Source organism: Mus musculus, chromosome 9, assembly GCF_000001635.26.
Source record: "Mus musculus strain C57BL/6J chromosome 9, GRCm38.p6 C57BL/6J".
Classification (NCBI taxonomy): domain Eukaryota; kingdom Metazoa; phylum Chordata; class Mammalia; order Rodentia; family Muridae; genus Mus; species Mus musculus.
Genome location: NC_000075.6, coordinates 43716626 through 43742620, shown reverse-complemented (window position 1 = coordinate 43742620; position 25995 = coordinate 43716626). Strand labels below are relative to the sequence as shown.

The 25995-nt window shown below is 49.0% G+C and overlaps 1 protein-coding gene and 2 long non-coding RNA genes across 19 annotated transcripts in view; 2 read left to right on the top strand and 1 right to left on the bottom strand.

Moving 5' to 3' along the window:
• Positions 1-3762, top strand: part of Gm46108 — a 52137-nt gene extending 48375 nt beyond the window's left edge. For all 9 annotated transcript variants that reach the window (XR_001779136.2, XR_003948147.1, XR_003948146.1 and 6 more), the window contains one exon: positions 2963-3762. This is a non-coding gene — a long non-coding RNA (predicted gene, 46108). The remainder of the gene's footprint in view (positions 1-2962) is intronic.
• The window catches only part of Nectin1 (nectin cell adhesion molecule 1), a 70387-nt gene extending 64841 nt beyond the window's left edge, over positions 1-5546 (bottom strand). Inside the window, exons 1-3 of one of the 2 annotated variants that reach the window (XM_030244477.1) lie at positions 5488-5546; positions 4543-4590; positions 33-208 (exon numbers count right to left, since the gene is read on the bottom strand). The gene's annotated coding sequence lies outside the window, so the exon portion shown is untranslated. The remainder of the gene's footprint in view (positions 1-32; positions 209-4542; positions 4591-5487) is intronic. The other variant, XM_030244478.1, reaches the window with a different exon arrangement.
• Gm30015 lies at positions 4171-25780 on the top strand. Of its 8 annotated transcripts, none has more exons than XR_001779140.2 (6): positions 4171-5737; positions 8535-8627; positions 18797-19009; positions 24258-24327; positions 25394-25488; positions 25597-25780. It is a non-coding gene; the product is annotated as a predicted gene, 30015 (long non-coding RNA). The 8 variants fall into 8 exon arrangements; XR_001779139.2 differs by lacking the exon at positions 25394-25488 and adding an exon at positions 21556-21738; XR_379325.4 differs by lacking the exon at positions 25394-25488.
• The last annotated feature ends 215 nt before the right edge of the window (positions 25781-25995 follow it).

Genomic DNA, 25995 nt, shown 5'->3' with positions numbered 1-25995 from the left:
CACAGAAACAGAAGTTCTATAGAATCACTCACCGCAGCACGGCATTGTGGGGGTTTTCAGATTCAGGACATCTACGTTAGCCTGGGCTGGGAGGGACCTGAAAGGCTTCTGTGGTAAGGGGCGCAACAGGGGCTGACTGGAGGTGTCTGTCAGGCACAGACCATCCTTCAAGATACTGGATTTAAAGTAGAGGTCAGCACAGGGAAAACTGTGAAAGAGAGCAACAGCTGGGTATTAGGAAACGGCCTAATAAATAATTGGTTCTAACCCTGCCTGAGCTTGCGGTAAGGTCAAGCCTGAAATCAGACTCATGCCAGGTAGCCACGGGAGGGTCTTAATCCAGAGGATGCCCTGTCAAATTAAGCAGGTTGGTGGCCAGGCTGGCAGCCAGGAATCTCCCATCTGGCTTGCAAGTGCTTTTAAACTTGCCCAAGCCAAAAGGAATTTGTTTTTTGCTTGTGGCTAACACGTCATAGGAGCTGAACACTTGTGCACTAACTCCAGACACACCAAGTTCTGTCAGTGCTGTGGTCTCTTACCTTCTCCACACTTGCTGAGTGTTCATTCCTGGATCTGTTAGTACAAGGGCATCCAAAGCCCTTTGAGGCAGAGGCAGGAAGATCTCTGAGTTCGAAGCCAAGGGTCTATAAAGTGAGTTCCAGGAGAGCCAGAGCTACACAGAAAGGCCATGGGGCGGGGGTTGGGGGGTGGGGAACCACAGCCTGTGTCTCCTGATGCCTGGTCTTATTTTCCTTCCTATCAGCAAAGGAAATCTTTCTAACTGACAACTCTCTGTGGTCCCAGTCTTTCAGCTAGGGGCCCCAGTGCCATGTCTGCTTCTTCTAGCTTAGCTGTCTTGTTCCAGCTTGAAAGCAAACCACATGGCTCTGCTGGGCAGTGGCGCACACCTTTAGTCCCAGCACTCAGGAGGCAGATGGTCTGCAGAGTGAGTTCCAAGACAGCCTGGGCTACACAGAGAAGCCCTGTCTCAAAAAGAACAACCAACCAACAAACCAAACCAAACCCAAACCAACCAACCAACCAAGAAAAGAAAAGAAAACGACAAAAAGAACTTGATGGCTCTGCTGTTTCTGTGCCCTGTGTGTGATAGCACTATCTCAATTCCTGCATGATGGCACTATCATCTCACTTCTGCTTTTGTCCACCTCGACCCTGTACTCATAATTTCCATGTGGTCCTCACACTGAGGACAAAGAGGAAAATATATTGACCAAGTACATGGGACTTTGATGCTTGAATTCCTTGATTCAACTCTCTCTCTTTCCCTCCTCTTCCTCCTCCTCTTCTTCCTCCTCTTCTTCCTCCTCATCCTCCTCCCTTCCTCCTCCTCCTACCTCTTCCCTTCCCCTCCCCTCTTCTCCTCTCTCAACGGGGTCTCTCTTTCTCAACAGGGTTTCTTTAGGTAGCCCTGAAGCCCTGACTCTCCTGGAACTCACTATGTAGACCAAGCTGTCCTTGAACTCACAGTATAAAGGTCTGGGCCACTACACCTGGCTTAAGAGGCGGGCGGTTGGGTTTTTCTGTTTGTTTGTTTGTTTTTTGTTTTTTCTTTTGCTCTCCAATCCAAAAGATTCCATTCTTGTTTGTTAGTTTGTTTTGTGTTTGAGATAAAGTCTCTTTACGTAGTCCTCACTGTCCTTGAACTTGCTATGTATACCAGAAGGCCTTAAACTCACAGAAATACACCAGCCTCTGCTTCCTGAGTACTGTGAGTACTGGCCTGGCCCACCACACTGTGGTTTTGTTTTTTGAGACAGGATCTCCTTGTGACCTTGGCTAGCCTTGAACTTGCTATGTAAATGAAGTTGATATTTTACTCTCTTGTCTCCGTCTCGCTAGGGCTAGGCTTATAGCTGTGTCTCACCATGGCCAGCTCTGGATTCAAGTGCTTTTATTATTTTATTATTTTTAACTGTGTGTATGTGCATGGAAGTACAGTGTCCAAAGTGTCCGGAGACATCCGAGCTCTTAGAGATGTTACAAGTGGATGCTGGGAACTGAACTCAGGTCTTCTGGGAAAACAATATTCGCTCTCTTAATGCTGAACCACCTCTTCAGCCCTGGATCCAAATTCTTAAATGCCAGCTCTTTTCAGTAATCGTCTTCCAGCAATAGCATTCAGTCACTATGGGTCTTTAGACAAGCTCAGTCTATACACTTGCATATGCTGGTCCCATTTGCCCATAATTTTCTCTTTCCCTTGCCTTTGGTTCCAATCTAATTCATCCTTCAGGGCTGCAATAAACCATCAGCCTAACTTTAATTCTGTGTCCTTGGCTCCTTTACCTGTAAAATAGGAGTAGACCACATGCCAGCCCAAGGATTGTGAGGCTTAGACATGGGACGCACTTGGGACGATGCCTAGTGTACAAAGAAAACTGTGCCCATGTTGGTCTTCATAGATCCTGTAATCTGTGTCCCCACGTACAGTTTTGTTCTTCCCTGCTGGAGGGGTATACACTTGATACAGACATTGCATTCCCATTTTGTACATTTCAAGTGTAGATTATTTTGAGATAGGTTTAGATTTACAAAAAAAAAAAAAAAAAAAAAAGGTATAAAAAGGCTGCAGAAATAGCTCCGTGGTTAAGAGTCTTTGCTGCTTTTCCAAAGGACCTGGGTTCCGTTCCCAGAGTTCAGATCAGGTGGTTCACAAGCACCTGGAACCCCAGCTCCAAGAGACCTGATACACCTTTCTGCTTTTCTGAGTGCACAAACACATGTGCACACACATAAGCATAATTAAAAAAAATCCTTAAAAATCAAAAAACGATCGTGTGGCTTTCATTTGCCCTCCACTTACGTTCCCAGAAGTTAATGGCTCATGTGTGATACCTGTAGCAAAACTAAGAAGTCAGCATTCCTATATCACTAGTACATGAACGGCAGAATTTATGTGGATTCTCTCAAGTTTCTCACTTGTGTTTATTTTCTCCTCTAGGATCCAAATCGGGACACCACGTGGCATTTAATGCAAGTGGCCTTCTAATACCAATGACAGGCTGTATGCATGAGAACCCTTCCCTGGCCTGCCAGACTGAGGCCATTGTCACGGCCTCTGCCATGCCTGTTGGATCTAGCCTGCTTCTGGAGCCTTACGGCCCTCTGCCCTAGAGCTTTGAGTCTGAGATACTATAGGGTCCTGGGCTGCTGGTCATAGAATTTATTTCCTGTGCAACTCTCTCACGGTCCTTTTGGTCAGCCACCTTCTCTTTGGCCTCAGTTTACTTACGTCTCCTCTGCCTTCCCCACAGCCCCCTTTCCATCCCTGCAGCCTTACTGATGATTACTTCCAATGCTTGATCTACTCCAGGACAGGGACAGTACCATCTTATTCTCTTTCTTATCCCTGGGACCTAAAGCACACCTCATACCCACTGAACACTGAATGGAAATGGGCTGTCTTCTCACCTGTGTCCTCTGTCCCCTTTCGCCGATCACATAACCACCCTGGGTCTCATTTCTCCTCATCTGCAGACCGAGGAGGCTGATGTGCCCACTGGCTTTCAAATTGCATTTTGAGAGCCCTACAACATCTTTGGGTCCTAACTCCCAGCTTTAATGAGAGCCATGTTTACACAGCATGTTGTTTTCATACACTGTAAACACTGACCGTTCTGAAAAGTATTTCTCTTAATGGAGTTTGAAGATTTGGCTGTTCAAAAAAGTTTGAGATCCCGGGCTGATTATTGCGTTATATGTGATGATTGCATAAAGGTGCTGCACGGTTTCACAATTGCATGGTGGTTGGTTTAAATCTTTTTTTTTTTTTTGTCAATAGTGGGCCATTGAAGATTTCTGAACAGAGAAGTGCTTATTGGGGGCTGGGCTTTCAGGAGATGAATCTGGCAACCGTGTGGGTAGGACAGACAGATGATGATTGGTCAGTGAAGGAGGAGGGGAGCAGAGAGGGTGGGTTGTCATGGAAGCAAGTAAGAAGAGGAGGGGATTTAGCTGAAGAAGAGGAAGGGGAGAGGGGACTGGGGTAGAGGAAAGCCACTACCTAAATAGTGAGTTATTCTGCAGGTGCCGGCAGGAATCAGATGGCTCTTGGAAATAGTGGCTGAAACACCAGGGACCTCTGAGAGAATGGTGTTGACCTCCAATAGGAGCAAAGCCCAGATCCGGGTGGGGGTGGGGGTGGGGGTGGGAGGTGGGGGTCTGGGGAACAGCAAGGGGGAGTAGTAGGTGTGAGGAGTAAGCAAGATGATCAGAAAGTTAGAGAGTTAGCCAGACAGGTAACGGGGTTTAGTGCCTCCTTTTGGGTGCGAAATCAAAGGCTACCAAGCTTCTTAGCATCCCAGAAGGAAGAGCTGTGGGCAGTGGGGGGCTGGGCGAGCAAGTGGAAAAAATGAGAGCAAGCCCTGGAAGGGGGCGGGGCAAGGTGGGAAAGAGCTGATGCTCGGAATTCTGAGCCCGGAGGAGGAGCTGAAGAGGGCAGAGGTGAAGAGAATTTTTTAGGACAGAACACCGGAAGGATGAATAATAGGGTCACTGCAGGGAAGTGAGGGCTGGAGTTACCTGCAGAGGGAGGTTGGAAGGCGGCTTCAGATTTCACAAGTGGGAGGGCTGTGGGGAGTGGAAGGGAGGTGTGATTAGCAGTCTCCCCGCGCCACCACGGGAAAAGAGTACACGTGATGGGCGTGTCTTTCCAGGGGAGTCAGGACCCAGGGCTTCTGTTTAAGCAGAGTCGGATCCAGCTTAATCTGTCAAGGACCATTTAGAGATTCTAGTTGAGGGCTGCGGGAAAGAGCTCCAGGTCTTCTTCTCACTGATAAGAAATCCCCTCGTAAGGAATGTTCCTCGTGGAGGTTGTTTTAGCTTGGGCACTTGTGGGTCCTAACACACACACCCTCCAACACCCCTCTCTCTGGGGCCTGATGTGCCTCAGTGTGTCAGGCCACTCCAAAACCAGGCAGCTGCTCTTTCCTTTCCTACCTAGTCCAGAGATACCATAGAAAAGGTGGCAACTGATCTGGCAGCGAGTAGCCAGAAGAAAAGAGCCCTCCTAGGAAATTCTCTCTGAGGCACTCTCTCGGCTTCCACAGGCCCTTTCAGAGAGGCAGCTGTTGGTCTTGGAAAAGGCCCAAAGTCAACACAATAATGACTTCCCCCTCCCGGCCATCTCCCAGGCCCCTCTGTGTCATTCAGTAATTAGCTAATAAAGCTTACTTTGATGTGAGGAGAACCTTATGAAATCCCCCCAAACCCTGAAACCTGTTGGCAGGAGAAGAAACATTGGAAGTGCTACCCTGAATAAAAGGTTACCCTGCTCCGGGGTCCCCAAACCTCGGGGTAAGGTCAGTTGAGGCTGAGGTGCGAGGAGAGGAAAAAAGAAGATGGTGGGAGAGGAAGAGGAAGAGCACAGTCAGGGTCAGAAGATGGGACCCTACGAAGAAAGCATGTCCAAATCTCCAGCCAATCCCAGAGATGCCCCGCCTGCTTATAGGTACCCCCTTTCCTCACCTGACAGACCAACATCACCCTAGGCTGTGCTCCTGGGGGGAGCTGGAAACCACAGTTTCTAATTACTGTTATCATCACCATGGTAGCTGTGGTGATTATGATGGTACTTCTGTATCCCACAGTGCTTAGCAGCATTTAATTATTGTTATTCCTAGAGAGATCACTGCAGAGCTTCCCCCTTGCCAAGGCTGCCGTTGCTCTTGGGACCAGCTGAATACAACGGGCACCCCACCCCAGCGCTGGTGATCAGGTGTGTCCAAAGGGAACCAAGATGCTTAGCAGAAGGGCAACCTCGAGAGATGTTCCAGGGCCCTTAATGGCTGGTGGAACTGAAGTCCAAGGGTTCTGTTACTTTTCTGTTGTTACTTTTGAGACAAGCTCATCAACACTGGCCTCAAATTTACTTTGTAGCCAAGTCTTACTTTAAGCTTCCTTCCTCCTGCCTCTACCGGACAAATGCTGAGATTATAGGTGTGTGCCACCATTCCTGGCCTCTTTGTTGCTGGGGATTGAACCCAGGACTTCATGCTTGCTAGGCAAGCTCTCTAACAACTGAGCTCCATCCTGCCCCATCTTGAACCATCCAGTTCTCCAGAAAGAAGTCTGGGATCGCTGGGCACGGTGGCGCACGCCTTTAGTCCAGCACTCGGGAGGCAGAGGCAGGCGGATTTCTGAGTTCAAGGTCAGCCTGGTCTACGGAGTGAGTTTCAGGACAGCCAGGACTACACAGAGAAACCCTGTCTTGAAAGGGAAAAAAAAAAAAAAAAAAAAAAAAAAAAAGAAGTCTGAGATAAAGTAAGTGCTCTCCTTGCTTCTGGTCAAGAGCTCCTCCTAACAGTCCTGCCACTCACCACTCTAAATCCCAGGGAATTCTGCATGTGACTGGAAGTGCCATGCCTGCCTTGGGTGGGGGCTCTTAAACTCTACCATAGTGTTGGGTGAGGAGCTGCATAGACCAGCGAGCTTAGGTCATAAGGTCAGGAAGGACTAGGCAGAGCTTTGGTGACAAGGATTGAGAGACAAAAGATTTTAAGAAGTGGACATTTCATCTCCCTTTCATAGAGGAACCAAGGAAATTATAAGAGGGTGTCTTCCTGCCGCGGGCATGGTGGCACACGCCTTTAATCCCAGCACTCAGAAGGCAGAGGCAGGCAGATTTCTGAGTTTGAGACCAGCCTGGTCTACAGAGTGAGTTCCAGGACAGCCAGGGCTACACAGAGAAACCCTGTCTTGAAAAAAAAAAAAAAAAAAGAGGTGTGTCCTCTCAGTTGGGGGGTGGGGGCCGCAGGCTTTTCAAGAGCCATGTGAAGCTAAGCAACAGAAGTCTTAAGTGTAGAGAAGAGTCTCCAGATCAGTTCCTGTCCAGCAGAAGAGGGCACACTGTGGACATTCGTCCTGGGCATACCGAGCTAATGCTGGCCTAAGAGTTAGGCCTTTCAGACTTGTTGGCCACAACCTTTCTCAGGAAAGATGGAGGAAAGCTATAACCTCTGCCTGGGAGCCCACACATCTGTGCAAGGACGCTGTGTGGCAAGATAGTCCTGCTCAGGGAGGAAGTCCTTTCCAGAATTGCTGCCCTGTGTTCAGGCTCCCTGTCACCTGACCTAATGTTAGTGACCCAGAGACTCTGGCAAGAAGGAAATTCATATCATATTTTTATGGTGTGAAACAGGAATAATCAAGCAGGGTTCATGCACCATTTTATAGTCCTCAAAACTAGGCAGCTATTAGGAAGGCAGTGTGGAGAAATGAAAATAATTTGTGGGTGAGTATTTTTTTATTTTAATTTTATTTAAATTTTAACTTTAATATCATTATGAAGTTACTTTAATAATAATTTAAAATTTTTCCTGTATTATGAAAAGTGCTTTTCCTGCAAAAATGAGCTCTGAATTATATTTGATTTAGGTTAATATCAATGCCCTGTACTCCTTGAGCCTCTGAGAAGAGGTGCTTTAGGAAGGTGGCAAGTGGCTTGGGTGGTAGCCAAAGGGTAGACAGTGCCCCTGCAGGTAATTGAGTTTGAAAGGAACAGAGATTGTGTGTTGCTCTATTGCTTGGGAGGTGGCCTAGCTAAGGAGTGAGGGTATGCTATGAAGTCCAGAGAACTGGGCTAGGGTCCTGGATCAGCCATTGTGAGGCCTGGGACAGCAAGAATGACCTGCTGTACTGGTTTGTGTAGGATTGAGGGGATCTCAGGACACGAGTCTTCCCTTTGTTAAAACTAGGAAGGTCTTAGACAAACTTGGACAAGTCGTCCAGCTCTTAATGAGCTGCTGGACTGTTCCGTATCCTCACTTCTGAGATGCTGCGGATGGCTCTGAGAATCTTTGTAAGTGTGCTGCAAACTCCACTTCGTCCTACTTGGTGGGGATGATGGTCACTGCTTAGGTGGGGGTGGATTCAGGAGAAGGGAATGGGGGAAGGGTGGTTCTCCATGGCTTTAAGACCTCAAAGCTCAAAAGCTTGTCTGGATTAGCCCCACAGTCTACATGTGGAGAGTTTATATTTATGGGAACCAAAGAGGCAGCTCAGCGTTAGAGACCTAGAGATCTGCCTAGCCTGTGAGGGTTTAGTCCTAGAATCCAGAAAAAGAAACAGTTACAACCAGGTGCTGTGCCCCCTTCCTTCTGGGAGCAAAGTCTAATAGGGCAGGCAGGGGTCAGTAAGGAAGTAGGATCCTAGGAAAATTAGGAATCTGTGGGAGTGTCGTGTGTAGGGACATGTTGTTAGTCCAGGAGATTGGGAAAGGCTGGGAAGTGTCTTACAAACCCTCTGAGGTCGGGCATATGAACTGGGAGCCAAAGTGGGCTGAGGAAAGGCAGGAAACCTACAAGCTGGGTGCCTGGCAGAGGTGGGCTGTGTATGTGGGGTTGGGGCTTGAGCAAGAGGAGAGCATGAGGGAGGGGCTGATGAGATACACGGGTGCCTCACGGGAGGAGGGTGGTGAGTTTCTCAGGGCAGCCGGGAGCTGCGGTAAGGCCTGTCCACTCAGCAGCCCCTCACCCCACGACGGTTCTGACATTGCTTTATCCTGTCATCTCCAGACCCTTTGAACATGGCAGTGCTGGCTCTGTCTTGTTCTGAAGGCTTTTGAGCCTTACCCGCCTGCTGCACAAACCGCTGTAGCTCCTGATGTGGTATGTCAATCTATGCCTTCCCTGGGTAGGGGTCCTACCACCTTCGCAGCCGGTGACTCCAGAATGCTGAGTTTTTACCCCTCCCCCCACATACTGCTGTCACCTCATTGTGTCTGCGTGGGCTGTGTGGCTCACAGCAATAGTGCTCAGAGCCTGCCAGGCACTCAGACCCGGCCGCTGATAGACAAGGAACAGTTATGCTAATCAACCCAGGAGTGGGGCAGGTGAGTGTTCATCCACTTACGTGTGCATAGCACACACACACATGCATACATGTACATTTAGTCTGCATGGCATTTATCCTCATATGTGCACTGACACTCAGGCAAGCACATGGAAACTCTCCCTGCCTGCTATTTTGGGTGAGGGGAGTAGACTCTAAATTACATTAGATTCATCTACGACATTCCTCTTCCAACACAGACATACCTATGATGAAAGCACTATTATACAGCCTCAGTAGATGCTTGTGTAATATGTTGGTCTTCTCATGTCCTCAGAGATGCATCACAAAGGTTAAAAGGAGCATCCACATCCATGCCTGGCACGTAGGCGTTTTGTATTTTAATACAATACTATTATCTACAATTGAGACACTTTAGTGTGTGCACACATACTCATAGACACATGCGGCGTATTGCTTCATCTATTGCCTTCCGAGACAGGTGCAAATATGAGAACTCCACCCTTCCCCAGAACAGGTGGGTACACTTCTATTTACACCAACAAGCTCACCCTAACCCTGCCAGCCATCTTGTCAGCAACAATAGTCATAGCAAACTCAGGTTAGGTGACTGCTTTCTATATTCCCAAGGCCTTCCAGGCATGGGACCTCACTGGGGCCTTGCAGCGGCTCTTGGGGTGGGTGGGATCAGCAGGCATCATCGCTCTACATTTATGGCTGATGAACCAGAACAAGGGAGTTGAAGTTCCTCATCTGGGAGGCAGTCAGCAGTCAGATGGTGAACTTCGTGGTAGTGAGCTTCCTATGGTCCTTGGATGCTGGTTTGATGACTTCCATCCCTCATTATGGAAAGCGGTGGCCATGGGCAGCAGCGCCTGCTGGAGTCTTGATTCCCGGTCAAAACGTTTTCCAGAGTCAGCCAGGGCCAGCGGAGAAGTGGGAATTGGAGGCTGATAAAGGGAAACCGCCATCATTAGAAATCCCATAAAGTCTCATTTACAATCCCTGTCAGATGAAAGGAACAATTGAATGTGTTGGAGGGAAAAGCAAATACCAATTTCCTTTAGGACGCCCAGCCTCACACAGCTGATCCAGAGGCTCCAAAAGGGCATGTGTGTGTGTGTGTGTGTGTGTGGTGTGGTATGAGTGTGTGGTGTGTGTATTTGTGGTGTGTGTGTGTGTATGGTGTGTGTGTGGTGTTGTGGTGTGTGTGTGTATGTGTGTGGTTTGTGATATGTGTGATGGGTGGTGTGTGTGTGTGTGTGTGTGTGTGTGTGTGTGTGTATCTGTCCTCCCTTGGCTCCCTCCTGCTCTGCATGCTTTCTTGCCCTTCTGTCCAGGTTCTCTGTGACTCTGGAGGCTCTGGTTCAAGGGAAGAGAGGATAAAAGGACAAAGAAGGGACATTCTCTCCCTCAGAATCCACTTGAATGTTATACTTGCTTTGGCTAAAATGAAGAAGAGATTGCAAGTCCCCAAACACCTGCCTGTCATGTTCTCTCAGACCCATTAAGAGGCCCTGAGGGCAGCTCCTTTCAAAGCATATGCAATATATATGCAGTAGGGAGGTGGCCTAATGATGGGGCCTGGAGAGTGGCTGCCACTGCTCTTCACCATGCTTGGTCACCACCTTGGACCTTGGTTTCTGCAACATGTGGCCTTGAGGGCCGCATGAGATGAGGCATGCAGAGCCTGAGAGGGCGCCTGGCATGCTGGTGAACCATACTGAGTCAGCCCTGCCCTCTGTGTTGCCAGCTTCCTGGTGAATGCCTTCACTGACAGCGCTGGGAGGCGGCCTGGAGAGAAGCATATCACCAACCAGCCTCCTGGGTGTGCCTGGCCCGGTGAGGGTGGCAAGGAGGGAGGAAGGAGGGGCAGGGAGGAGACATCTGTTTGACACTCTTGTCAGCATCCGTTACCTGGTGTGTATTTTCCCAGGAGCTGATTACATTACAGCATGTGTTGATAAACATTTGGAGTCAGAGCAGAGGGAACTGAGCGGAATGCTAAGCGGATGGTGGCATGGTCAGGAGATGCGGAGAAAGGGCTGACTTGGAAGAGCAATAGGAGATGCTAAGCACCCTGTCTGGAGCCATCTTAGCCTAGCTGGCCCTGATCTCTTGATTTCTCCCCTCCTCTGATGTTCTGGTCCTCAGGAGCAAACCATCTAGTCTTGGCCCAGAATTAGACAGCACCTACAGCAGAAGAGGGGTGGGACTCAGTCTGTCATAGATCCCAGTCCTTCTTCTGCAACAGTTTGCCTAGTGGTATTCTGGACCAATGCCTTAAACCTCCCTGAGACTCAGACGTCTCTGTTGTGGTCTTAACATCCACACTAGAGTGGAGGAAAGGCTAAAGAAGAAGCTATCCACTATGCCCTGCACATGGAGTCAGGTTCTGTACTTCTTGTTCCAGCTTACGAAGACAGCCGCCTCAGTCTAGATGTCTGGCAACCTTTCTTACCACTGCCTTGACCTAAGAGAGGCATGGCTGTTCTTCTTCCTGATACAGACTCCTCTCCTTCCAACCATGGCTAGGACTGCAACATGTACCCTAGGTTGAACATCGTGGTTATTGTCCCTGGAGATGAGCACTTGGGTTCCAGAGCACAGACTGTCAGGTCACAGAGCTTAGCTCAGGGTAGAAAGGACAGGATAACTCTTTGTAGTTTAGGAAGGACTCATCCCTCTCTGGGACCGAATCCCTAGCTTTCCCACAGGACCTTGAGTGATTGTTTCCTGTGTGCAGCTCTAGTCTCTGAAGTTGTGACTTTCTTGAGGACAAAGGCTTTGAGATCTTCAAGGAAGTGTGACTGAATCTCTTTCCAATGTAGACTTGTGCCAACTAGAACGAGTGACTTGGTAACTCTGGCTTCCAATGTCCCTCTCATTCTTCTGTGGCCACCATTTCCAGATGCTCAAATGCCTCCTCAAGCTGCTGGGCTTGCCCCAAGTGGGATGAGCACAGTGGGGTCAGCGCCATCTAGCGGATATGGGGTCACGGGGACTGCACGTCCGAGTCTTTCCCAGTGTATGGGACCCAGGACTGTACACCACTGCTTGATGGGGGGGGCGGGGGAGGGGAGGGATACTTTGGCCACTGCCTATATTGACCTTCTGTTCTTTGCGCTGATTGAGTGTACAGATGTTCCTGCAGAGAACTCTTTCCGAGTTGAGGGACACTTCGAGGGCAGTAGGCCCGAGTCCCGCACCCTGGTGTCCCAGAGGCAGCCTGTACCCCTCCCCCAACACTGCAAGTCCTACTCCCCTCTTCTCTGTGCCACAAAGAGGCCATTGATTGGCAAGAGTAGCCGGGCTATGGTAGGGAAGCCGAGGGAACAGGCACGCGTGCCCTCGTGCAACTACACACACACACACACACACATTCACATTCACGTGCTACACACGCACAATGCCTCTTTGCAGCCCCATCACTCTGCAGCAGGACAGGACAGAGTGGGAACTTGGTGTGAAGAAAGAGCTCTGCCTCGTGATAGCAGGTTTCCCGTTCCTCACCCTCCACGACTCATTTTTGTAAGCGTCTTTGGATGCATCCTTAGCACTAAACCTCCATTCTGACCAGCTAGCCACCCCCATCCCACCCCTCCCTCGCGGGCTCTCCACTCCCTGCAAAGCTTTTCAGTGGCACTTAGGAGCCCTTTTTAATACCAGGCGAAGCCCATACCTTTGGGAAAGAGGAACTGCTATGTGCAGCGGCTGCAAAGACAAATACGTTGCAGCAAAGCACATTGGCTGCTGTGGCTCACCTGGCCCTCCCCTGGGAAGCCCAGATGGTGTGGCAGGGGAGGAGAGGGGAAGAGAGGGGGAGAGCTGGGGCAGCTCCTCCTTGATGTCTTGTCTATCTCTTTAATTGGAAAACTGCCAGGGCCTAAGGATGGCACTGGATTTGTGTCTGTTTGGGGTGCTTTCTGACCCATCCACAAAGGGCTTTGTGATTCCCGCTGGGATAGCAAATCATCCACCTTCTGGGCTGGGTTTCCTATCGTTACATCTACATATTCAAAGAGCAGGCCTGGTTCTTGGACCCTGCCCCCAAGGCCTCCAGCTGGGCATCTGGGGGTCGGGGTGGGGGCAGGCAGCTGATAAGGGTGTGACGAGCTGTGGGAGTGGTAGGAAACAGGCTCCTGGACTTGGTCCTTGGTCCCTCCCTCAGCTCCTACTGGCCACCTGCCACTCATGTGTACACAGGAGTTGGCTAGGGGGAAGGGAGGGCGGGGTGCTGGCTGGCAGAGTTTATAATGTATCTTCCTGTTATTCACAGGCAGTGTGGAGGGGCCCAGAGAAGTGAAGGTGCTTATCTGAAGTCTCATAGCCAGGAAGCAGCTATGCTTCAAGTCAAAGCTAGAAAGAAGTGTGGCTCTGTCTATGTTTAATCATATATGTGTGTGTGTGTGTGTGTATACACACACATATGTATATATCACATATATACCGTATATATGTGTTATATGTATTATACTATATATGCTATATGTATGTATATATGTATATGGACTGAGGGGCAGACAGGATACTCATGTTCAGAGAATGAGTGACATCCAGAGAAAGAGTAGGCAGGCACCCACACATGTATGTTTATTTTCAACACTGTTTGTAAGAAGTCGACCTTAGTGGGTTCCTAGGAATCCCAGATAAGGAACCTTGTCAGGAATTGCCTTCTCCTCCTCCCATCCTTTTCTCCATCTCCTCTTGTTTCATTCACCCTTGTTCAGGGATGAACCCAGGGCTTCACACATGGGAAGCCAATGCTCTGCCTCCGAATGCTCCAGCCAGACCTCTCTCCTCTTTGTCCCTTCTTGTACCCCTCTCCACCTACCTCCATCATTGTCATCTTCATCTTTGAAAAAACAAACCCAAACCAAGCCAATTTAAAAAATATCTTCCTCTGTAGCGTAAGCTAGTCCAGAACTCAATATGTAGCCCAGGTTGACTTCAAACTCACAGTAATCCTTCTGCCTCTGCTGGGATTGTAGGCATGCACCACCATGCCTAGCTAAATTGAAAACCTTTTTAGCACGAGGTTTTCCCAAGCCCAGTAACTAACTCTACCTGGGAGCTGCCAGGCCAAGCAGAGTCACTACCCAGACATTACATGCGTGCTCGCTGAGGTGGTGTAGACGGAATGTGGTTGGTAGATAGGAAATAAATAGGGGCTCTGTATTTATGTTCCGTGCCAGCCACAAGTTCGGCTGTGCACGGTTCAGGGAGCTTTATGTCCAATTTTATGTCTAGACAGCGTTTGGGATGAGGTTATCACCTCTCCTCTAATTGGAGCAGGAAGGCTTCCCCGGATGCTGCTTTCGGGATGTCTCCTGCTGTCCTGGCGTTCCCATCTGTCCCCAAGAGCAAGACTTGGGGCAAGAGAACCAACAATGAAATTGTAGTCAGGATCTGTACATGTTTTTTCAGCCTTGATTTTTGTCACCAGATAGCCACATGACCTTGGATAAATCATCCTCCCTTTGGCTCTTCACTTCCTCATTTGCAGCCTAAAGGGGAAAGCTGGTTCTTCGGGTGGGTATGCCCCCTGAAGTCTGCCAAATGGGATCACTGTGTGCAGATAGGCAGGCTGTATAGTGTGCAAAGATACCCAGCCAAAGAGTAGACAGGAGCGGAATCTAGTCTGTGAGCTCATCAATCTATGTGCCCAAGTGGGCCTGCATCCACTTGGCAAAGGGAACACCTTTTCTAATTCACCTAGAGGTGCTAAATGGGCAAGTAGTGACCTTGCAGAATCCTCTCTCAGCTTGGCCTCCTGCTGGTGGAATGGGAGTGCCCTAGGGAGGGCTTTCCAGGTGAGATAGGGGTGGCAGGGGCAGATCAAGGCCAGTGGGAATATGTTAGCTTGGAGCTGAACTTCAGAGGTAAGGAAACTTGGGATAGTGAGGCCACCCAGGCTGCCAGTGTCTCCTGCATGGGTCCTTTGATAGATCCTTGTGCCTCTTGGAGCAGGGGTTTCCTGCTCTGATCTCACAGGGATTTGCTCTAGCAAGAGTAGCTTTCCACTGAGCTCTCTGCTGGAGGAGCCCTCAGGATCCTGGGGTTACTCTTTAAAGGACATCTCCTCCTCTAAGCCCCTGGATTTGGGGCCTATATTAATTCCTGTTCTCCTTCCTACAAAAAAGTACCATACAAAAGCAATAAGGAAGAAAGTATCTGTTTAGGCTCACGACTTGAGAGTGCAGTCTGCCGTGATGGCAGAGTTGGTCGTATTGAGTCCACAGTCAGTAGACACAGAGAGATGTGAATGTTGGTGTTCATCTGGCTTCCTCTCTTTGCCTTTTTTTATTCCATTTGGGACCCCAGTACATTGGATGCTGCTACCTACGTTCAGGGTGGGTCCTTTATCCTCAGTAAAACCTCTCTGGAAATGCCCTTACAGATACTCCCAAATGTTTCCTAGGTGATTTTAAACCTAGTCAAGTTGACAATGAAGATTAACCATTGCAAACCCACCCCTTGTCAACTTGATGCTCAAATATATCATTTTAAAAATCATAACATTCCACCCCTGGTCCTCAAAGCTTCATGGGAATCTCATAATAAATTGTTCAAAGCATCCTCCGAGACTCAAGGCAATCTCTTAACTGTGAGCTCCTGTGAAATAAAAAAAAAAAAAAAAGTTAATATACTTCCAACACACAGTGACACAGAATCAACATTCCTGTTTCCAAAAAAAGAGACTCGGAAGTATACCGAGGAGAGCCTGGACCAAAGCAAGACTGCGATCCAGCAGTTCAAACACTGAAACCCACAGATACACAACTTCTGGGGTTATGGTGACATCAGTTGGGCTCCCTGTGTGCAGCCTGCTTCTTTAATTCTGTTGCATGCATCACACGTAGCTACTCTCTCAGCTTGGTGCCACCTAGTTCCTATAGCTTCCCTCAGTAGACGTCCTACCCTTGGAATTCCCCAAAACCAGGGATCCTCACTGCAACCTTAGGTTCATCTCTGTAGTCTCCTGCCATTGCCTCTCAGGCCTCCCTTGCCTGAAAATCCAACCCTGCTATGCAGCACATGGTCTCAGTAGCTTTCTGAAACCTTGGTGCAAATCACTCATGATCTTGTAACCCTTGTATTTTACACGCCTGCAAACCCAGCACTGTGTGGGTGCTGCTGCCTTATTCTGCTTTGAGCTTGAGGCGTATTCTGATCCCCGTAGCTGTGCCAGCAGGAGCTGAGGAAGTTGGTCATGTTGCATCCCCAGTCAGGAAGCAGAGAGAGACGAACGCTCAGCTTTTCCCACTTCTAGCTTTTAAATTCAGTTCAGAACCCAGCTTATGGGATAGTGTTAACCACATCCTTTCTGGGTAAGTCTCCTTTCCTCAGTCAACGGCTCTGGAAACACTCTTACAGACATGCCCAGAAATGTGTCTTCTAGACTATTTCAAATTCAGTCCCAGGTGGGCATAGTTACCAAGTTTCAAATCCAGCTCCTGGGAGGCAGAGGCAGGTGGATCTCCGTGAGTTTAAGGCTAGTTTGGTCCACATTGTGAGTTCCAGGATAGTCAGAGCTACAGAGTGAGACTCTATCTCAAACAAAACAAAACAATGGATTCAGGGGGCTAGAGAGATGGCTCAGTGGTTAAGAGCACTGACTGCTCTTCTAGATTTCCCGAGTTCAAATCCCAGCAACCACATGGTGGCTCACAACCATCTGTAATGTGATCAGATGCCCTCTTCTGGTGTGTCTGAAGACGGCTACAGTGTACTTACATATAATAAATAAATAAATCTTTTAAAAGAAATTCAGTCCCTCTGGGGATCCTGTGGTAAATAACCAGCCACGGACCTTGCCAGCAGCAAGCGCATACCACTTAGTGTGCTGTGGTCTGACAGGAAGTGTCCCTGTCCCAGGGACATCTAATGAGCACCAGACCATTCTGGTATCTACTCTGGGCTCAGTCTATGAAAGGCTACCAAGTAGAAGATCCACAGGGGGCAGATGTCCACAGCTCTTTCCTCTCTAGGGAGGCTGTGAAGTTACTGAGGGGAAAGAAAGCTGGGATCTAAAGCTCCTGCAGGAGAAAGTGTGCCAGGCTGGAGGCCCTGGGAAAGCGTCCCTTTCGCTGGTGAGACTAGTAACTGAGGAGGGGGTGTTGGGGAGGTGAATTCTGTGGGTGGAGTGACCCATAATTGGCTAGCCAGACTGAGGTTCAGGGGGCCATCTCATCTCCTTCCCCACTCCTGCCTTTAGCTGACAATAGGACAGAAGAATAATTAACCTTCTCACTTACTCAGGGCTTCAGAGTAAGTCCTACATTATCTGGGCACCAGAGAACTCCTCCTTTTGTCTCACTCCAAGCGCCTTCCTAAGGTGCATCTTGTTCTTTTGCACATTGCACAGTGGGTGCAAGGTTTGATGCCAAGGGCCAAGCCTTTCCCAGCCACCCCGTCTCCCTGGCAGTATCATTGTAAGATGAGGTACAATTAAGCTCCCAGCTGTCATCTCTGTAGAGGCGAAGATAGGACCATCTTTATGACTGTGCTAGATGGGCCCACCCCTCTCTCCCGGGTGCCCACCACTCCTGCTCTGTAAAAGAAAGGGACAGCAGGGATGCTGATCGTCTGTCTTATATTTACCAAGTGTAACGTGCCAAGTGACATTTTTCTTTGTGGCTCTCCCTACCCACTGGCAGCGGTACATTCAGTCTTCAGTCCCCAGAAGAGTGAGACACGCGTTCTGCACAGTTCACATAGGAAGCCACTGTGCAGCTTCCATCCAGTCCAACCATAAAGATAACGGAAGTGATAATGAGATGATGTCTGTTGAGCTCTTGCTGTGTGCCAGACACTCCCAAAGTGTTCAGCATGGGTATGCGCTTCCTACCAATGCTGTAACAAATGGCTCAAACTCAGGAGCTTACAGCAATACCCAGTTCTTCTCTTACAGTCCTGCCCAGGGTTAGAAATCTGATACAAGATCCTCTTGGATAAAACCTGTTTCTGGGCTCCAGGGTCTAGGTTAGGCTCTGATCAAAAGAGGCAAGAGCTGGGTGTCTTGTTTCCCAGGGGACCCTGCTCTATCAGCTCCAAGTGGCCAGGCTGGGTCAGCTCTGGGCTAATGGGGATGGCTTACTGCTTCTGGCCATCCATCATGACAGAAAATGGGCCTTGGGCAAGCTTGGGACCTGCAAATCACAGAAATTATGGCCAATTAAAGGGGTGAAGCAGCAGTCCATGGTGGAGCTTAGGGCCACAGAGGCAACTCCGGAGCTTTATGGACGCTCCCTCCCATTTTGTGGTCCAACTGGGAGGCAGAAACATGCCAGCTCAGCACAAGGCCACATTCAGATGCTCTGTGTGAGACAGGGGTGGGTATCCTTTCAACAGGATCCAGTTTCCACTTGCTGTCTCTTTTGAATATTCACAGGAACCTCTAATATCAGCCTTCATTCTATGGAGCTTCCTCTTAGCCTCTTGCTACAGGCTTCTTTCTCTCCATACCCGCTCTGTCCTTTGCATAGACCTCTGGAGGGTTGAGCCTGAGGACCGAGGAGTGGGGGGTGGGGGGAAGGTGTGAGCCTGTCAATCGCCTTGAGGCTCAGTCGGGCTTATCTCTGCTTCTGCCTCCCTGTGTGCTCATCCCCACACCAGCTAGAGAGCTCTTTTTACTTCCCTGTGGGTCTGACTCTGGGACAAACTGGTTGTCTGCTTTTATTTTCCCAGGAGAAAGGAGGGGTGGGGACCCTTTGCATTTGGGCACCTGTGGCAAGACAGTGCCAGAGGCCAATCAACAAAATCCAAGTTAATCCTCCTGGTTCCAGAGTCCTCTACAGAGCCTGTGGGATAAAGTTGAGCTGGGTATTGGCCACATTCTCTGTGTACGGGGCACTATGCTATCTCTGTCCTAGGTTCTGGGTTCTGGGTCAAGCCCCTAGTGCTGGATTGAGGTTGTCTTCTGAAGAGATAAACCCAAGCAGGCTGGTAAGAGGGAGTTTCAGTGTTCGCTACCATCTTTCAGAGGCCTCTGAGCAGATCTTCAGCTGATTCTTCCTCATCACCAGCAACAGAAGAGCCCTGGAATTCTGGCCAAGCTGGTGGACGACGGAGCTGAGCAAGGCAGTACCCCAGCCATCATGAGCCTGGGAGAACCAGAGGGGAAGAGAAAGGGCTAAGTCTGAGAGGAAGCAAGAACCCTTGGATTCTTGGAGATACCTGGTCGAGGCAGATTATGGTAGGGCAGGATGGGCTCTGGGTATAACGGCCCCACCCACTCCTGGACTTATCTCTCCTGCTTCTGAGGTCTAGGGTTTGCTAAAGCTCCGATTTTTTCCAGTCTGATTTTGAGCAGGAAGATTGTTGACCTTGCGTAGGTGGCATGGGTTACGATGGCGATGAAATAATTTTAAGAATGCACAACATGTAGAAAGGGAAGTGCTATGTAAGTACTAGCTATAATAATTAGTATTACTCATACTATTTAAAAGACCATATTATCAGCCAGGGAGATGGCTCAGTGGGTAAAGGCTCTTTGCCTTGCAAGCCTGACAACCTGAGTTCAACCCTTGGAACCCACAGTGGAGGCAGAGAATGGACTCCCCAAAGCTGTCTTCTGATACACACACACCTGCTGTGGTACGTTCATGCGCACACAAATTATATTTGAAAAAGAAAAGAGAAAACCATATTATATTGGCTTAAGGTGGCAAAGTCTGGAGGAGGAGATACAGGAAAGGATATGATCAAAATGAATTATGTCCATGTACAAAATTGTCAAAGAATATATTTTAAGCAATTTTTTTTAAAAGGAAAGAAGATTGCAGGGTTTGTTGTATACCTAGAGGATTCCTGTCTCAGCTGTGACCTTGGCAAAGTGATTACACTTTTCTGAGCCCATTTTTTCATTGACAACGTGGAGACAGTAACTGTAATGAGAAACAGTAACACACCTTGCAGAACACACTGATTTTTTTCCTCCTGATGGGGCATTGGCCTGGGACAGTGGGAGATAAACAGCCCTGACTCACAAGGAGGTCAGTTGGTACAGGAAGTCCGCAGGAAGAGGACCCTCTTACAACTGGACAAGGGGAATCCTGGAAGCAGGAAGCTTGCCTGGTTCTGCCTCACATCTCCCCCAAGCCCCCACTCCTCCACTCTGCCCAAAACCACCAGCTCTGCTGCCCTGGGACTCCAAAGTGTAGTAGTAGCAGCTGAGGTGAGATCTCAGTTCATTGAGTTGCATGGGCCTTGGCTAGATCAGCAGGTCATAGCTGGGGTTTGACCACCTTATGTCCTGTGGATTCTGATAAGCACACAGATGTGCAGACTCAGTGGAGATGTGTGGGACTTGTCCCTTCTAGAGAGCCTGGTCTGACTTTGTGGGCTCATCTGGTGTCCTGTTAAAGGCCCTGAAAGTGCTTTGTTGTTGTGTTGTTGTTGTTGTTGTTGTTGTTGTTCTTCTTCTTCTTCTTCTTCTTCTTCTCCTCCTCCTCCTCCTCCTCCTCTTCCTCCTCCTCCCCCTCCTCTTCCTCCCCCTTCCCCCTCACCCTCCCCCCTCCTCCTTCTTTTTTAGAATTATTCATTTGAGCCAGACATGGTGGTGCACGCCTTTAATCCCAGCACTCTGGAGGCAGAGGCAGGCAGATTTCTGAGTTCGAGGCCAGCCTGGTCTACAAAGTGAGTTCCAGGACAGCCGGAGCTATACAGAGAAACCCTGTTTCGAAAAACAAAACAAACAAACAAACAAACAAAAAAGAATTATTCATTTATTTTATGTATATGAGTACACTGTAGCTGTCTTCAGACACACCAGAAGAGGGCATCACAACCCATTACAGATGGTTGTGAGCCACCATGTGGTTGCTGGGAATTGAACTCAGGACCTCTGGAAGAGCAGTCAGTGCTCTTAACCACTGAGCCATCTCTCCAGCCCCTTTTATTTTGTTTTATTTTATTTTTATTTTTTAAATTAAAAAAATTAATTATTTTACTTTAAAAATTTTTTTGCTCTGTTCTTTATCTGCATCTCGATTTGTTATCTATGCAGTTTTTACATGATTACTGAGAGACTGAGTTGGGATGGAGGTCAGTGTAGAGTGTTTCCTTGGCATGCTAGAGGCCCTGGCTTTCCTCTCCAGCATCCTTCCCATGGCAGCACACCTGGCAGATGAACCCAGGACTTTTGTTTGTTTGTTTGATAACTGAATAAATAACACTCGCAGCTAGTACTTACCTAACTTTTGTTTTGCACCATCTGATACTCTAAGCACTTCACAGGTCTCTATCAAATTTAACCTCATGCCACAATATGTGACGGTTTATGGCTATAATCCCTGTACTTGGGAGGCTGAGGCAGGAGGATTGCTGCATGTTTGATGCCAGCCTGCACTACATAGTGAGTTCTAGGCCAGTGTGGAGCGAGGGGCCAGCCTCATCGCTCCTGGCTTGTGTACCTATTCCTCTCAGAAACCTCCCATACAGGGTGTGGCAGACACAAGAAGAAACAAGATCTCTGCTAACTTCCCAGCGTTCCTTCTTCTCTTTCCTGGGACGCTTGCTCAAGGGAAGGACAAGTCCCAGCACAGACCTGCTAGCCTTAGCACTGTGTGGGTCCTGTGGGTCACAGCTGTGGTGGGGAGCAAGGTAGGGGCAGGAGATGGAGGGGACCTGGACCAGTGCAGAGCTGACTGACTCCTGAGAGGGGCAGGGCTTTATCCCACAGAGTCTTTTTTTTTTTTTTCTTTTTTTTTCTGATCTCTGACCCCTCACTTCCATCTCCAGAGTTCACTGTCATCTCCAAGCCAAAGGGAGCCAACCTTGGAAGCTCCCTGCTCTGACCTTTTGCTGGCTGAAGGCCGAATGCTAAGACTGACCTCAAGATGAGGCAGCAGTCTGTATGCTGATCTCTGCTCCAGTGTCAATGCACAGGCCTCTCCAGGAATGAGAGTCTACATTTACAACTTGGTGAGGTGGGACCTAGAACACATGGCTTCTAAGGTCACCTCCAGTTTCAGGCAGGTGGTGTGACTTGGGAAGTCCCTGGGAGTTTTGACCAATTTACTCCTGGGAGAGTGAATTAGAGGCCGAAGAGGAAGTGTTTGCTTTGTAGTTGGTGCAATGCCAGGGGCTTCACATTCTTTATCTCATTATCTCATTTAATCTCCTACAAAAAATATCTATTCATCTTTTAAAAAGAAGGAGGAGGAGAGGAGAGAAGGAGTGGATGAGGAAGGAGAAGAAGAGGAACAAGAGAAGGAGGAGTAGGGGAGAGGGATACAAATATTATTATTTGAATTTAGTCACATGAGGCTGATGGGATCAGGACATGCATTTGGTTTAGTGGTTATTGTACTGGATTGGATGCCATGGCTGTCCCCCAGAACAGAGAGACTTGTCCCAGAGTTGGGGATGGTCATATTAGTGCCTAAGGAGGAAGAAGTCGAGGGGTAAGGAGCACCCTGGGTTGAGTAGTCACTGACAGGGGCTGTGAGTTAGGTCCCCAGTGAAGGAGACTCTGGCTGCAAGTGTCTGACCCTCACAAGTGTCAGAGTACACTGTAGGCTACTGCCTGCAGGGGCAGCCACAGGTTCCTGAGGCACATACCCATGTGGTCCACATGCACAGGCATGCTCTGTCCTCTGCTGTCACAGCCTGCTGTCACAGACACAAACAAGTCTGTTCTTGGCTCACTCTGACAGCAGTTCAACTCTTGGCTTTTTACTTGCTTTTCTTGTTCCTGGTACCACCTACACAGCACAGCCTGTGTGTGTTTGTGTGTGTGTGTGCTCATGAATACATATGTGTATCTGTATGTCCATGTGTGTGATTGTCCATGTATTTGTACACATGCGTGAACACATGTATGTGCATACCTAGTCTGTGTGTATTTTCCTTGGCCTGTGGAATTCTCTGCTAGCCTTTCTTGGGTTCCCACAAATATTTTCATACAGTTTGATAAGCACACACACACACACACACACACACACACACACACACACAACTTCTTGGCTGCTGTTTGCTGGTCTTTCCATCTAGTCCACAGAGTTCTTGGCTCTGGAGAACCTTATCATCTTAAGGGCCTGGGTGTGTTCTCTGTTGTCTCTCTCTCTTGCCTCCTGCCTCCAGATTTCCCAGTGGGCTCAGACTGCTGAGGAGGCTTGTCAGGTCTGGTATTGACCTTGAAATCCCTGTGACTCTTGGGCCACTCTCAAGCCTGACTGCAAGTAGGGCAGGCTCTGTCCCAGAAGTGGCATCCCTAGGAGCAGCTGGACAGGGTATGGCGACGTGGGTGGGGACAGCATGGCTGGAAGGGATTTGTCTGCTTTGGATTCTTTTCTGTGAAATTTTTGTCTCTTTGCCACGATGCTCCATTCATTTCAGCTGATGTCACTGTGGTGTGTGGGAGCGCCTTTGACATCTGTGTAGAGCTGAGGCAGATCCTGACCCAGGCAGCAGGAAACCCTGGTTCTAGTAGTAGAGGAATCCCTGCCTTTTTATTAGATCCTTTAGGCCCTAGAGTTTGGGGCTTGGAACTGAGGGTCCAGAACTATGAAACTTTGAGGGTTGGGGAAATGACTTCCTCTTCCTCTTCCTCTTCCTCTTCCTCTTCCTCTTCCTCTTCCTCTTCTTTGGTTTTTCGAGACAGGGTTTCTCTGTATAGCCCTGGGATTAAGGGTGTGATCCACTGTATTTAGCCGTGAGAAGACTTCTTTTATTCAAATTCGTCTGTCATTCAATTTGCCCTGGTCATTCTGATCAAAACTCTCTCAGTGACTTTCTTGTACACACAGACGTCACACATGTTTATATATTTCCTCCCTTGCATGTAGACAGGGCACTGCCTAGCCCAGCTGGACCCCGGGATGTTTCTGGAGGGGGCTCACCAGTAAGGGACTTACCTGACCTTTCTTGGGGTTGATCGGTTTCCAAACTTCTTCCAGCTTGGACACTCGATGGTGATTAAGTCTTGCTTAGACATGAAGGCAAGCAAACCCACAAAAGCCATGACAATGATGGCAAGGTGAGCCCTGCCCAGTCTCTGCCAGCTACATAGCTACAAGCTCCTGCTTGAGCTTCCTGTAAACACACCTTATTCTGACAAAACAACTCAAACCCACCTACCAACCCTCACCATTCTCCCCTCTCACAAGCTCTTTATCATAGTTTCCTCAGCAGAAGCCTCAGCACCAGGTGCCATATTAGAAATGCAGATTCTTAGGCCAGACATGATAGCGTAAAAGATGGAAAGCTGTGATCCCAGGACTCGGGAGACAGGCAGAAGTTCAAGGCCAGCCAGGACTACGTAGTGAACTGGGGACGGAATGCAGATTTCATGTTCATTACACTAGACTTTCCAGGTTCCGAAGACAAACAGTGAGACTTAAGGGATTTCTTTCAGACCTACTGAGTCAGAATGGTGGGGGTAAGGCCCATTTGAGAGCCAATGGGCTTGGTTGGTACAGTTCTCCGGCTTCTCTTTACAGATGACACCTGACGCCTAGAGAGCAAAGCTCAAGGTTATCATGTGGCATCATGGACAAGCTGCAATGCCAGGTAGCCCACCTGTGATACGGGAGAGGCAAGGCTGGGGTGGGGGTGGGGTTGTCACACACCTCTCTGCTCCCCGAGTCAGTAAGAGAATTCAGCGGTGGGTATGTTTGGAGATGTTTTGCTTCAGTTATGCTGAGGGATACTTCCAGGCCCGGTCATTCAAGGATGGCTGTGCACAAGAGCTCAGTTGGAGTGGAGACTTAGACTGTGACTCCTCATCGAGTCACATATGATACATATGTGTCACATATGATAAGTCTGGCTTCTGGGAAGGGGCACATTTAGGAGAACAGAAGCGTGTTTCAGTACAGTCGGTAAGAGGGTACACTGGGGAACAGCTGGGCACAGGGAGGGACTTAGTCTGAGCACAGTGAAGAGGGGAGTGTTCTTGGGGTACAGTGGTAGTAGAGGCCCTGCTACCAGGCCCACAGAAAAACACGGACTTCTCTCTCATAGAGCCAGGAAACATTTAACATCTCCAGTTAATTAGCCAGTGCCGGCTAGGGATGAGGGAGGAGAGGGTAGCTTGGAGCCAGGAGGCTTTGAAAAGGAAGGCTGCTCCCTGACAAAGCCAAAGCCTGCCTGCAAGGTTTCAAAGGCAGCTTCTGAGCAGCCTCTGCGTTTCATGTTCATTACCCCAGCACTTCCCAGGTTCCAAAGACAAACAGTGGGATTTCGGGGGTTTCTTTCCTTTTTAGAGTCATTACATTCTGAGCCGGGCTTTCACCTGGGGAGGAGGCTCAGCAGCTGAGCAGCTTGCCCTTCCCAATTCCCCAGCCTCTTGGTACCCTGCAAGCTTCCAGCCCCTGCCCTACCTGCTACTCCATAGCTCCACGGGGTTCCTGCCTCCAGGCTGGGTGAACAGATGCCTCTGGCCAGCTGTGAGTGAATGATGTGAGAGAGATACAGTCCTAGTTCTGCTGGATCCCAAGCTCTCTGAGGGCAGGATCCGGCATCCTTCTGCATTTAAATCCCACTGCTTGTTGATGGTCAGCAAATGGGAGCATGGATGGAAGGATGAATGAATGTGCCCATCATCTGCTTCCTGATCATATCCTGCTCTTCCCAGCTCTGGTTTGTATGACCCAAGGAAGCTTCACTCCCCAGACTCTCTTACCTTCTGGCTTCTGGATGAGTCCAGTCAGTTAAAGGCACTGGAAGAAGGTGGGTAGAGAGAGAAGCCTAGATCTTTGTCTCCATGGGGCTGTATTTCTACAGCATCTGCCTCTCCTCCTTGGCTTCTGCCAATAAGCCCCTCCTCTCATATTCCAGTTCTCCCTGGTTGACTACAGTGGCTCCATGTTCTTCCTGGTCATCTCTGTGTTGAGCTCTACTTACAACATTCCCCAGTTCCAGCCCCAGGAAGGAAACAGTTTTCTATGTGGCTAATATGGGCTCCCTACCTCTCTGTCATCAGACAGAATTGAGTCCACCAATTAAATCCATCTGCTTGAAATGCTTTGAGTGGTTTCTGATTTGTCAGTGGCCTTGGGGGTGGGGTAAATAAGTATACATGCTGTGTGACCCCTTCAGAAACAGATTGTACGTGAACTTTCAGCTTTGAGTGGGCTCGATCTGCTGGGGACCCCTAGCCCCTCTGATGCGGCCGCCTGCCCCTGGTAGGAGCCCTCACAGGCCTCCAGACCCTGCCTTCCCATCTTGGGACAGCTC